This window comes from Megalobrama amblycephala, linkage group LG20 (assembly GCF_018812025.1).
Source record: "Megalobrama amblycephala isolate DHTTF-2021 linkage group LG20, ASM1881202v1, whole genome shotgun sequence".
Classification (NCBI taxonomy): domain Eukaryota; kingdom Metazoa; phylum Chordata; class Actinopteri; order Cypriniformes; family Xenocyprididae; genus Megalobrama; species Megalobrama amblycephala.
The window spans coordinates 7966146-7979921 of NC_063063.1; the positions used below are offsets into that span (position 1 = coordinate 7966146).

The 13776-nt window shown below is 37.2% G+C and overlaps 1 protein-coding gene across 3 annotated transcripts in view; it reads left to right on the top strand.

Moving 5' to 3' along the window:
* The first annotated feature begins 615 nt into the window (after window positions 1-615).
* Window positions 616-13776, top strand: part of mpp2b (MAGUK p55 scaffold protein 2b) — a 63319-nt gene continuing 50158 nt past the window's right edge. The window contains exon 1 of one of the 3 annotated variants that reach the window (XM_048170896.1): window positions 616-971. The gene's annotated coding sequence lies outside the window, so the exon portion shown is untranslated. Of the gene's footprint in view, window positions 972-1040; window positions 1234-13776 lie in introns of those variants that run through there. The other 2 variants (XM_048170898.1, XM_048170899.1) reach the window with 2 other exon arrangements.

Genomic DNA, 13776 nt, shown 5'->3' on the forward strand with positions numbered 1-13776 from the left:
GTGTCTGAACGTACATCTATATACCACTAGATGGAGAAACTCAACAATATTTCTACATTTTAAAAACTGTTGCCAGTGTCATTGTTTCATAAATCACAGTTTGGAAGTTTGGGGTAAATAAAAATATAAAAATACCATAAATATTATTTTTGCACTGAACAAAAAAATGGACATTCTGTAACTTAGCTTATATGGTACGTAATATACATCATATATAGTATAAAAAAAAATTGAAATAAAAATATTTATATTCATCTATGCAATGATTTATATTTCTATCTTGCAAATAAGGATGAAAAAAATATCATGAATAGAAATAGTTTGGCTATTACCATATTTTTGGACATGTGGCGTGCTCTAATGTCACTTTTTTCATTTCAAGTACCGACCGATTCAGTATCGTGTTTTTTTTTATTTTGGAAAAATAACCAAACATGCTCGTGTTATAGTTGTTATTAATAGCAAATATACATAATTTAATAGTATGTAAATACAGAGAGACTGCGGTATGTAGTGAATTGTTCTTAAAACTGTAAAGGTTTGAGTTATTTAATACAAGATAGAGGCGGTGATGTTGTGGGGTCCGCAGAGAGGCGTGGAGTGTGTTGCCCCTTTAAGACTCGCAGCATCTCAATACAACAAAAGCGCATCGCCGCCGGTCAGATACGTGATGTAAAGCAGTTACACAGATTGTTTAAATCTTCGTTTAGTTATCAGGTGACGAGAGGTTGACTGAGCAGCTAATCTAGTTTAAAGTGTTTTGTGTGATAGATAATAACACTGCTGTCTGAGAGGCTCACTGGTTGCTGTGTTATCAGGTATGTGTGTGTGGTAAATAAGACGCGAAATTCTTAATGATTCGAAAGCCGATGGATTGTACGTGTTAATTCGGCGACTATCATCATGAACGACGTCTGCAAAAAGTGAAAGACGTGCACTGCTGGTTTATCTCACCCTGTCAGACATCACAGGTGAGTCAAAGGCGTTCATGACAGATAGTGAAACAGCTCGTTACACTCCTTTCTGCACAGAGAGCTACGCGACGCGATAAACAAGTAGCAGATAGAGTTTGATCTGAAATGAATTTGAGTCTTTTTCACTAATGTCAGTGTTTATCTAAGATGCTCGCACAAACAATACAATGGCATTACGTTGCCTTTTCTGGACATTTGGTACACAATGGTAATATGGGATTCTAAGGGGAGGCTATGTACAATAACACGGTAAAAAAAGGTAATCATTCAAGTACCATGCTTTACTTTCCAATATCATCACTGTATCACACCACATATAACTAAACGTGTTCAGGACAGGTTGTATTTAAAATGAAAATCATGCATTTTTGAGAAGATCATTGTTTTTTTGTTTTTTAGAGTTAATAGTTCGGATAATTTACAATGACGTCACATATCATGAAGACTTTGTAAGATTAATTTTATCACACTGCTTTTATGAGATATTTTAGTTGTTTCCACTTCAGAAAAAGATAGATGCTGTTAATTAATTATAACTATATGCTGTCATTTGATTGTGATCATAATTGATATACTTTAGCCTATGCATGTATGGGTACCTATGAGCAAAAACAACAACAGCTTCACTGCATGATGCTTGGTCCAGAGTTGGTTTTCTAGTAATGGACATTTTTTCCCATAATTATTATTAATTTCACACAAATTATTTTTATTATATTTATATATGAAGACTTTAGATGCGAAAGCCTCTTAAGTGTCATCTGAAATTTTTTTCTAAATTGAGCATTTTTATCAAACTCATGTTAGGTTCAGTAATTTCACTTTAATGGTAATTAATAGGTCATTTTCATTGCCATTAAAGTGAAATAACTGAACATAAACATACAAGCTTGATAAAAATGCTAATTTTAGAAGAAAATTTGAGATGGCACTTAGAGGCTATATATATATATATATATATATATATATATATATATATATATATATATATATATATATATATATATATATATATACAAATACAAATATATATATACAAACCCGATTCCAAAAAAGTTGGGACACTGTACAAATTGTGAATAAAAACAGAATGCAATGATGTGGAAGTTTAAAATGTCAATATTTTATTCAGAATACAACATAGATAACATATCAAATGTTTAAACTGAGAAAATGTATCATTTTAAGGGAAAAATAAGTTGATTTTAAGTTTCATGGCATCAACACATCTCAAAAAAGTTGGGACAAGGCCATGTTTACCACTGTGTGGCATCCCCTCTTCTTTTTATAACAGTCTGCAAACGTCTGGGGACTGAGGAGACAAGTTGCTCAAGTTTAGGAATAGGAATGTTGTCTCATTCTTGTCTAATACAGGCTTCTAGTTGCTCAACTGTCTTAGGTCTTCTTTGTCGCATCTTCCTCTTTATGATGCGCCAAATGTTTTCTATGAGTGAAAGATCTGGACTGCAGGCTGGCCATTTCAGTACCCGGATCCTTCTTCTACGCAGCCATGATGTTGTAATTAATGCAGTATGTGGTCTGGCATTTTCATGTTGGAAAATGCAAGGTCTTCCCTGAAAGAGACGACGTCTGGATGGGAGCATATGTTGTTCTAGAACTTGGATATACCTTTCAGCATTGATGGTGCCTTTCCAGATGTGTAAGCTGCCCATGCCACACGCACTCATGCAACCCCATACCATCAGAGATGCAGGTTTCTGAACTGAGCGCTGATAACAACTTGGGTTGTCCTTGTCCTTTAGTCCGGATGACATGGCGTCCCAGTTTTCCAAAAAGAACTTCAAATTTTGATTCGTCTGACCACAGAACAGTTTTCCACTTTGCCACAGTCCATTTTAAATGAGCCTTGGCCCAGAGAAAACACCTGCGCTTCTGGATCATGTTTAGATATGGCTTCTTTTTTGACCTATAGAGTTTTAGCCGGCAATGGCGAATGGCACGGTGGATTGTGTTCACTGACAATGTTTTCTGGAAGTATTCCTGAGCCCATGTTGTGATTTCCATTACAGTAGCATTCCTGTATGTGATGCTGTGCCGTCTAAGGGCCCGAAGATCACGGGCATCCAGTATGGTTTTCCGGCCTTGACCCTTACGCACAGAGATTGTTCCAGATTCTCTGAATGTTTGGATGATATTATGCACTGTAGATGATGATAACTTCAAACTCTTTGCAATTTTTCTCTGAGAAACTCCTTTCTGATATTGCTCCACTATTTTTCACCGCAGCATTGGGGGAATTGGTGATCCTCTGCCCATCTTGACTTCTGAGAGACACTGCCACTCTGAAAGGCATTTTCACTGCCACTCATTCAGACATTTTTTATATTTTTGATATATTTTACTAGTGGGTGCAGGACACTATAGTTCATTTATGTAAGTGAGGATAGCAAAATAAAGTAAACTGTGACATATTATACCCAAAAATTCTTCATACAGTGGACTACCAGTAAAACTGATACAAAATTATTCAGACACTTTGACCTGACCATGTTTTATCTGACATAAATAAGATTGATTTTTTCTGACACAGTTTAACTCTGAGTTCTGTATTAATGAATGAAATTAAACTGTATTAATGAATGAAATGTTCAAGGTGTCTGAATAAATTTTGGTTTGACTGTTTATACAAATAATATACCATAATAGAAAAAGGATATATATATATATATATATATATATATATATATATATATATATATATATATTCCTTTTTCTATTATGGTCCCTTGACAGATCTGTCAAGGTTCATTACTTGTTTTTATTTGATATTTTATTAGTTTAATGTTGTTATTTTAATTGAATTATATATATTTATATAACCATATTTCTATCATTATTGAATTGATTCTTTTTAAGTTTTATATATCTTTTATTTTATCTTTCTTTTCTAGTAATAGTTCATGTCCCATATGTCCTATATTTGGCTATTCTTATTCATATTCAGTGGTCTGTTCTTTTAACATGTGTTTGCTGGCTTGTGTGGGAAAGTCGACACCTCTTCAACTCCTCCGTTCTTTTCTGTGTCTCATTCATAAACATGACATGACCTCTCTGCTTCTGTTCCACTCTGTGTGTGACAGCTTTACCCACGTGTGCAGCTCCAGGGGCTGTTTCCATGAAAACCGGTGATGTAGTCAGTGCACTCAATAAAAACAAGTGACATTGCAAGACGAGGTATTTGACCTCGGAAGATAAGATGTTTCAGATTTGATTGATTTTGTTTTGATTTTAAAATTGTGATTGGCTATAAGGTCATTTACATCTTCGATTGAATAATACAACATGCCATGGAAAGAGGTTTTCAGTCACTCGTTTGGCACATTATCATACACCATGTGGCACAACAGCTGCCAAAGAGGAAAATTTGCTTATTAAATTATCTGTGTGTAGACACACAAAGACAGACCATGAACACTTCTAAAAGCTGACCACAGATTGTCCTGAAACTTGAAACCAGGCAGCCAGTTAGCTAAACGTGTTCAGGCAGCCAGAAAAATGTACATCACAATCTCGTAATAAAGAACATCAAATTACATTTCTAAATTACAAACATTTCTAAATTACATGCCTAAACACAGAACAGCACTATTAACTCGATTTACTCTCCAATTTTCTAGCTCCTTTGCTCCTTTCAAATACCCTACAGTAGAGGCTCTTGGGATTTCATGTGTTGCCAGGCAACCATCGCTGCAGCTGCGCAGCCGGAGAGTTAATGCTACAGTGCTGTTAGTGCTGACCTCCCACTGTCATCTGCTGTCCTGACTGCCTTTGGTTAAGCTAATTGAGCTTATGTGTGTAACTGTGTGTGTATGTTTAAAACAGCTGTATCTGCGTAATTCAGAAGCACTGAAATCTAGCAAAGAAACTGTAAGTGGTGCTTTGCTTGTGCAAATTCACAAGTGGATGGCCGAGACTCGTTGCTGTTTGCACCTGTTATTAACATGATTCAAATGCGTCAGGTGGAAATGGGGCCCAAGGTATTTTGGTCTCTAGATATTTTAAGTCCCTTCTGAATCTTCAGTAGGCCTATAAGTCAATAAAATCAGACGAACATCATAAATCTTGAATCTTGCTGGAGTTGAATGTTCAAAAATTCCAAAATAGAACAATTAAAGACTATTTAAGGATCAAGTTCCTTTATATTTGCTTCTCCTACACTCCTAAAAATAAAGGTTCCATAAAGGTTTTTTACAACGATGAAACCCTTAAATTCTTAAATCCCAAGAATCGATTAGTCTTGTCTGTTTTCAGTTGATGAATGAGCAGAATATGTAGCGCCTCCCATCCAAAAAATCGCAATAATCTTTGTGCGTTGTTACTTTCGATATGAAGCAAAGTCTCAGATTTCAAATCATGTCCATCTTATTATGAGATTCAAAAAATAAATACCGTTTTGGCGCTGTTTAATGTGACATGACGGATCACTTTAGCGCCTCAGTTGAAGAGAAGTGGCAGCACGAGCGCATGTGAACATCCTCTCCTCCGCTTTAATACCAGTTACAGCGCGAAATAAGCATGAATAAACATCTGAAGGTATGTTAAAATATACAGCACAACTTACCGAAATCTGTATCATGTCACATGAAATCGCTCAATCAGTGCTTCAATCTCGGAAAGACAGCTTGTAAACAATGTCACGTAACGTCACATTTACCTCAGAAAAACATATTCACCATACACCATAAACTCATTAGACAGATAGAAAAATGGACTCTAGATAGCAACATTCTGATAAATATAGCTATGCACCATTATATATTCATTATAATTTTTAATGTTCTTCAATATTTAATGCATGTTTGAATAAATCAGTTATGACAGCCGCTTTTTAAATGTTTATATTTAAAAAAAATGAATTTGAGTAGAAATATGATTATGTAATTCTAAACTTTATTTATAATAAAAACGAGTGTAATTTAAGTGTTTGTATATAAATAAGTTCATTTAACCTTCAATATTATTATAGTAGTACCAACTGACTCCCATGTGTAGTTTACAGCATTAGTTGAGAGATTTTTTTTCCTCTAGAAAATTTGCCATTTACTGTAACTGAAATACTACATACAAAATAATCGATATCGAATCAAAATCGGAATCAAATCAAATAGAGTCGAAAGCATGTGAATAGTAATCAAATCGAATCGTGAAAATTGTGTCAATAAGATTTTTTTATTTTTTTTTTTTTTTTGTATATGTAGGTTTGATATTTAAAATGACATTCACACTGTCAGTCCAAGAGTCACATAAACTGCGCGAAATCCGAGCGGAAACAGAAACGGATTTCCATTTTCCATTTTGATTTGAATAGGATTTTAAACCAGATATTGAATGTTGATCGAAACGGATGCGTTCACACTTGCTAAACCGGATTTCAATTGGACATGAACAAAAATCGGATTTTGATTGACAGTCTGAACAAGGCTTAAATGTATCAATTTCTCTTTTGGTCCAGACTGAAAGAACCAAGATAACCAAACTACAAGTGTGAACACACCCTAAGGGAGCTTTCACACTGGCAGTTTAGTTCGAAATGGAGCACGGTTCGCATTAAAAAAATCGCTAATGTGAAAGCTGTCATGCGAACCCGGGTGTGCACCGGGGTACCAAACTCGAGACTACCTGAAGGAGGTGTTCTAAGTTCGGTTGTACTCGAACTGTGTCGCAGTTTGCATGAATATGAAAGCAACACGGACTCGGGTGTGCACTTGTTCAGAAAGTAAAGTAACCTGCGAATGTGTTTTCGCTGATTATAATGTATTTACTTCAATAAAACACATGTAAGAGATGAGTGTTGATGATTTACCTTGGATTCGAGCAGGAGTGAGACTGCAGTGTATTCACGCTTTGCGAGTGCAATCTGAGTGGCAAATGAATGGCAATCAGCTGTCTCCTCAAAATAGGCTGCTTGCAAACAGCGGAAAACCGTCTACATGGGGCGCACATACAGTAAACACAAGTGTTGTTTACTCTACTGCACATAATAGCACCATATTAATAAAAAACAGAATTTATTGACCAGCATTCTGTTTTCCATCATACCCTGTGCACGTCTGTGATGACATAAGATGAACCCAAATGCACCAGGGTTCGATAGAATCAATTTGAGTGTGAAACCAGACAAACGCTGCGGGGGACAGCAGGAACAATCGCGCCCGGGCTTGGACCGCGGCAAACGAGCCCAGTGTGAAAGCCCCCTTAGAGAAAAGTTCTTATAAGAACCATTTTTGTTTTTGTTTTTGTTTGAAGAACATTTTAAAAATCAAAAGAACCTTTTTCCAATATAAAGAACCTTTTGTGCATTTGAAATTCCATGGATGTCAAAGTTTCTTCATAGAACCGTAGATGAAGTGATGAAACATACGGTTCCCTTTTAGAACAAAACCCCATCTCATCAAAAAACTGAATTATTTCATGACGTGGTGATTTCATGTAACTTCATACAATGTTATTTGAACAGAAAATTATGATTTTTAGAAAAAAAAAGAATAAAATGAAGTTCAATTTTCCAAAACATAAAAGAGTTACAAATAGCCAAGAGAGTGTGTTGGAACAACAGGCAAAATAAAATTTAAGTTAATTAAAAAACAAATGTATTCAGTATTTAAATTTTTTGAATACCTTCAAATGTAACACACTTCTAAAACCTGAAAAATACAAAAGTAGCACATAAATTTGCTTTTAAAATATCCAGCAGATATGTATCTATATTGCTTAAACACACATTTCAGCATGCAATCCTGAGTTTGTTCTGATGCACCATTATTAATGGAAATCTAAAGTAGCCCAAATCGTCAGCGCTCTTTTGGAAACATAGTGTTTCGACCTCACAGACAGCACTTTCCCAAACTTTTTCGTCAGTTGAACCCCATAGACTTAAAACATTTACTCTAAATACCCTTTGAGATTTTAAGTTACCATTGCAATAATTTATTGACACATTCGTTCACATGTTCAAGGTTCTCTGATGTCAGTTAATGGTCACATAACAAAACATATTACTTTTGCAGCATTTAATTCCATAAACCCGATATAAGATTTTGGATATATTTCAGTTAATTGTGCAGCCTCATTTTATATTTGGAATGTTACGTTTGATTTCATTAATTATTAGCTTTCCATCAACTCACAAACCTGCATTTCCCTCACAAACCCACATGGAAGGATGGATTTTCTTAAAAGTCGGCATGAAATGGAAGTTGCAATAGGCTTTTGTTCCCTATTGTGATGTATAGTGAAACGAACAAGAAAAAATGTTGGGTGGGACCTGATTTTGTGCATCGGGAATTGATTGAATTGATTGGATTGTTGGATCGTTGTCATTTGCTATTGGTCGATCTCATGTGAGTGACAGGTTGTCCCACCCTTGCGCCAGTAAACATGTCATCAAAGAAGAGATGTCACTGCAAGGAGGGGAAGTTATTTTGATTAAAGATTATGAGGGCACATTAAAAAAAATAATGATGTGCATGAATCAATTGTTTATTATAAATATTCCTTAAAAAGTAAGAATTGTCATTTTTGATTTCATGGTTATTTTAATAAAACAACATGACAATTTTTGTCTTTAATATTTTATTAAGTAGTAACCATTTTATAAATGGTATTTGATTTTGTGTTAAATTGTCAATGTAGTAACATTTTTATAGTAACTAATAACTTATTTCTTTGTAAACACACTCCACATCTTTTGCTCAAAAACCACCACTTGGTGTAGATTGTGATTACTATTTAATGTAGTCTCTGTCATTGCCATGGTGAACCGGCACAAAGGAGAAAAGAAAAAATAGAAGCTGCGTGTGTGAGGGGAGCTTATGGTTGTCTTGGTTACAACCATTCTCCCATGTAAAGTAATGAGAAGCCCAACCTGAGGGAGTGGAAACGGGCTATTTTTAGCCCAGATTCACCAGGACCTGTGGATTTGTGCCTTTTTTGAACATTTGTTTATTAGAGTTGTGTTCTTACACTGAGCTTAAATCAGTTAAACTGCTACCCCGGAGTGAAATTTTGGGGTAAATGGGGTGGTGGCAGGCTGATGTTCAAGACATTGTTCAGTTCATAGATGAAGTGAGCTTAGATCATCTACTTCTGGTTTTGTAGTTTCCTGAGGAGAAATTGGAGCATGAACTTTTGATTGGAGATCTTGAATTCTACATTATCAACTCATCTTTTTTACTAACTAATAGGATTCAGTTTGTATTGTCATATACACCGATGAGCCAAAACAGTATTACCAACTGTCTAATATGACGTCGGTCCTCCATGACACGTGCTGCCAAAACTGCACTGTCCTGCTGAGGAATGCAGTCTATAAGACCCCTGAAGGTGTTTGTGGTTTCTGGCACCAAGACTTTAGCAGCAGATCCTTCAAGTCATGTAGGCTGCGAGGTGGAGCCGCCGTGGATCGAACTTGTTGGCCAGCACATCCCACAGATGCTGAATTGTACTGAGATCTGAGGAATTAGAGGCCAGGGCAACACCTTGAACTCTTAATTATGTTCTTTAAACCATTCCCGAACAATGTGTGCAGTGTGGCAAGGCGCATTATCCTGTTGAAAGAGGCCACTTTCACCAGGGAACACCCTTGCCATGAAGGAGTGTATCTTCTCTGCAGCAATGTTTAGGTAGGTGGCATGTGTCAAATTTGGGTCCACATGAATGGCCAGACCTAGTGTTTCCAGCAGAACATTGCCCAGAGCTTCACTCTCCCTCCATCAGCTTGTCGTCGTCCCACAGTGCATCCTCGTGCCATCACTTCCCCAGGTCAACAATGCACACGTAAACGGCCGTCCAAGTGATGTAAAGGAAAACGGGACTCATTGGACCAGGCAACCTTCTTCAACTGCTCCAAAGTCCAGTTCTGATGCTCACGTGCCCATTGTAGGCACTTTCGACAGTGGACAGGGCTCATCATAGACACTCTGATTGGTCGATGCACTGTGTGTTCTGACACCATAATTAAAATTTGGTGCCACAGTAGAACTTCTGTTGGCTCAGACCAGACAGGATAGCCTTAGTTGCCTCGTGCATTGATGAGCCTTGAGGGCCCTGTCACCGGTTCGTGGTTTGTCCCTCCTCGGACATCTCTTGGTAAATTCTCACCACTGCTGACCAGGCCGTTTCAGAGATACTCTGACCCAATTGTCTTGCCATAACTATTTGGCCCTCGTCAAAGTCGCTCAGATCTTTATTCCTGCCCATTTCTCCTGCATCCAACACATTGATTACAAGAACTTATTCTAATGTTTGTTCTAATCTGTTTATCTATCCAGACCTTAATATGTGGCCTTAGGAGATGATCAATGATATTTGCTTCACACTGGTCGTAATGTTTTGGTTCATCAGTGTAGAGCTGGCATGTATAGTTCTACTAAAGCATGTGTTAATCATACAGAAAATCTGCTTTATTCTTAAAGGTGTTGTAGGGGATCTTTTAAAGAGATCCTGCCCTGATATCTGTGAAATATCACGGAAATTGGTCTCGTAAATCACACCTGTCTTTGTAAACGTGAGCCAGTCAGAAAACTAGCAAGCACTTAGAGCCTGTCAAACATATGTTGTGTTTTGTATTTGCTAACGTCTTTGGAGGGTGATGTATGTTTTAGAGAGCAATCAGTTAATACACTGGCAAGCCTACAGCAATCTGTCACGACCATGGTCACGACACATTAAAGAGCCACAAAACGGTTTTTATTGTTTGAATTTCTTTAAAAACTACACAGTTTGAAAGCTGGGACTAGCTGGGACAGAGCTGGGACAGAGCAGGTTACTTAATATCATAAGTAACCTGCTCTGTCTTGTCTGTCGACGTGTTGTCAGTATCCTCTTTGCTCTGCGATGTATTTTTCACTGCGTGTGGCGTGATGGTGCCACGGCTTGTCGGACAAAGCAACAGTAACTAAGGGGGGTGTAGCAAATTAGCTCAAAATAAATATGAATAATTAATCATAACTAGTTATAATTAATTATTAATATTTTAATCAGTTAATAAAATTAACTTAATGTAATAAAATTAATATTACAATCAATTAACCTGTTGTTCAATGAACACACAGTGTTAATTGTTTATTAATTCTAAGAAATGTTCATTTCCAGGTTATGGGAAATAACAATCTTATTCTACTAAAAGCCTGTAGTCAGGACCGACATGAATAGGGACTCCCGTATATGAGCGCAAAACACGGACAACCTTACGTGTGACATGAACAAGACTTTATTAACTAGACTAAACACTTAAACTACTCTAACATTCACACACATACATGCATACAGTTTACCAAGAGAGAGAGGGCTAAAGCAGAGTACAGGAAGCAAGAGGTTACAGCATGGTTGTACATTTCAGCAGATCAACAGCCTTGAGCAAACCATCAGTTTAGTTTTAACAGGCCCTTCTTTCAAAGGGGTAAGGATACTCAATGTATCCGATAATGAGACTAAGTTTGATACTTGCATGTCTCTCCAAGTTGAATTAAAACTGTCCTGATGCAATTTGTGGAGGCTCCCGTTGAATCTTGGCTGATATTGTCTTGATGAAAGAGAACCAGTTGGATTCAGAGGATCTTTGGTGAATGGAAGGTCTAGGCCGAGGCCTGGCACAAGCTTGGGGTTCCTTAGAAGATTCTAGCATCTTAAAGCGTCATCTTGACGTCAGCATTTGTCAGTAAAAAAAAGGAAGAAGAGGAGGAAGAGCAGGAAGAGAGGGCTTGATCTTGTGATCGGTGAATATAAGAGGTGAAGATGTCACACCCTCTTAAGGTGTCTGAGCCAATAAGGAGTTGCCCCCTCGGAGGGAAGTTTTACGAGTCTTTGTTCTGTAGCAAGATATTAGCATAAGACACTGGATTGGATGAATGAGAAAAGAACCCTCTAAATTCTTATAATACTAATGTGTCACAGAGTTAGTAACATGTAACATAAATTACCAAATAGGAAATTAAAGTTGGAGTCCGTAGATACCAAACATGCTGCCAATGTGATCTCAGTCAACTATACATTTGCAACTATGGAACATTAATACCAAAATAGTTCAAAAGAGAGAATTAATACATAGAATAAAGCCTATAAAAGGAAAGTCGTGATATGGGAAAATTGGATACATGTTTATACATTTCCCAAGTGGTTATATAGAGAATACATAGGATTAAAGAGAGTTTATTTGTCCTTCTCAGGAAGAATGAGTCACTAGTCTCTACAGCATTCTTCTGGATCATAAAAGTACCATATAACTGTAACAGGACACCTAGTTGTGCCTGTGTGCTAGCTACACTTGGGATGCTGGTTGCAGTTTTAGGGGGATGAGTTCAGAGAACTTTGATAGTGAGAGTGAGTTTATGGGTAATTCATTAAATACAATGAATAATTGTGTGGCTGATTGGTCCAGACGCTACAGGGGCGGGTCTTTGTGAAGGGTCAATTGTTTTACAAGGCAATTGACCCTTCGCAAAAACGCGTAGAGACGTCAATATACACAATTTTTCAAGTTTAACTCCACCGAGGTTAATCTTCTAACTACTGGCTGCTTTGTTGGACAAAATGGCGGATGCGGCATTCTGATTGGTTAGATCGCTTGTCAATCAAACTCCCGGCGAAGGGTCAAAAACTTATGAATTTGTACAATATAAAACATACGATTTTTAGAAAAACGTAAGCATGAAGGTCCACCCCAACCCTATTCCAATCCCTAAACCTAACTGTCAGTGGAGTGTAAACAGATTATATGAAAATGTATGAATGAGATTGAACGAATTCATAAGAATTAGGCAACCGCTTGCCATGATGTAAAATATATGAATTGCCATGAGAGTATGTTGTATCAGCCATAAAGTAAAGCTGCCCCAAAACAAGTTACTTACACCAATGAATCCAGTTCAGTAAAACCAGGAATTTAATCTGGTGAAACTAATGGCTCAGACTTCACCACTTTTGTACAGACAACTGAACATTGTTAAGAAAGAACAGAGCGTCTTTACTGTGATCAGGATTGCTTCAGGATGTACCTTGTATTTCAGGATGTACTCCTTTCATTGCTTGAAGAAAGAGATGCTTTTCTCATGTGTTAAGAGATGTAATTTTGTCAGTCACTTCTGTATCTTATCTCTCACTTGTCAGTAACACATACACAGCTGCATGTGTTCAGGCTCCTGTGCTGGCAGGAACAGCTGGTTGCTGGGATATCTGCCACTGAGGGAAACTGATGTCACAACAGTCCGATGTCACAAAGTAAAATCAATAAATTCCATCCTTCTGCTAGAAAAAATAGTCCCTGTCTGTGACAGTAAACAGTAAATGAATGTTCCTAGGTGTACTGTGCCCAAGCGGCAACCTCCCCCTTTCTCTCGTGAAGCCAATACGGAAGTAACTTAAACTGCGATTCATCGACTGGCCGCTAGGGACAGGCTCCAAAAGAGAGCAGAATCTCATAGAGTCCCATGTTAAATTGGCCAAGTTTATAGCAGAAAAAAAACATGTTTACAAGTTGGTTCAAATTGTGGTTTTGGTCTATACTGCTATTTTTGCCCTTCATGACAACTCTGAGGGGGGGTGAATTTTTTTATAACTTATCCGTTTAAATTATATTAAGCCTTAAAGAGTTCTGCATAATTAAGGGCGTGGTCACTTGAGTGACAGGTAGATTGCGCTGCTGTCTGTGAGCCGTCATGTTACCTCAGCTGCCGCTGAATTTGGCATCTCAGCCGTATTTGTGCTCGATTATTTTATACAATTATAAAATATGGCTTGCTGCATAATATTCGAGACTGATGTGTGTCTGTGTAGATGTGCATGC